The sequence below is a fragment of the Frankliniella occidentalis genome, unplaced genomic scaffold (genome assembly GCF_000697945.3).
Source record: "Frankliniella occidentalis isolate FOCC.00 unplaced genomic scaffold, Focc_3.1 Scaffold42, whole genome shotgun sequence".
Lineage (NCBI taxonomy): Eukaryota > Metazoa > Arthropoda > Insecta > Thysanoptera > Thripidae > Frankliniella > Frankliniella occidentalis.
In genome coordinates, this window is record NW_026267172.1 from 116,896 (window position 1) to 117,729 (window position 834).

At 53.2% G+C, this 834-nt stretch overlaps 1 protein-coding gene across 1 annotated transcript in view; it reads left to right on the forward strand.

Annotated features, from left to right (window-relative positions):
* The window catches only part of LOC113214243 (ephrin-B1), a 161,670-nt gene that overhangs the window by 43,628 nt on the left and 117,208 nt on the right, over window positions 1–834 (forward strand). The gene's annotated exons all lie outside the window — the stretch shown is intronic.

Consider the following 834-nt stretch of genomic DNA (forward strand, 5'->3'; position numbering starts at 1 on the left):
AGTACAGTATACCTTAATGATGATAATAATAATAAAATAATAAAACGAGAGGGAGCGCAAAAAAAATGGTAGAAGGGCAGTGGGCGCTGTCCTGCTTGCTGTTGCTCCGCGTGCCCCCCCATATGAGTCACCACACGGCTGATGGAATTTTGAAATGCCGCCGCGTTGGTCGTGCTGCGCTGGTGCTGCGGTGCCTCCGTGATCTTCAGGATGTGCTGCCCAGGCACCGCGTGCCCGTCACCAGCGGGCGCCGCGGCAGGACCTTCCCCTTCCCCGGAAGGCTTCATTTACTGTACGGAATTGGGTAGCAGGATATAGGATATGTAAATAAACTTCTGTAAAAAAGTTTTGTCTTCTGCTTGTGTAAAGTAAGACTATATTTTCGTGTTCTTTTCTTCGTTTTGCAATTTTTCTGTAGAGTGATCCTCCTTTATTGTTAATATAAGATATTTCCCGTGGGGATCTTTAGGTGCCTAACCACCGGCCCCCATCGGGGCATCATCTCTTTCCCTGGCGAATGGATAACTGGGTGACAGTTATCGCGAGACGCGGAGAAAGGGACGGACGGTGGGCTTCTCGACGACCAGCGAGGGTGTTGGACCGTGCGGGAGGGCGCAAGCAAAAGGGGGAAGGAAGGAGAAGTATAGAGAGGGACGCGGAGGAGAGCTCTGGATGCAGCTGTACTTTTTTATTATCCGCTGGTCGCAGTGATGAGGAGGATGTGCGAACTCATCTCGCAGGAGGGATGCGGCGTGGCTGTACCGGCATTGTTCTGGGTGTCGCAACGCGCCAGAGCAACGCGGCGTACTCCAGCGCGCCGCCGACACGCCCCTG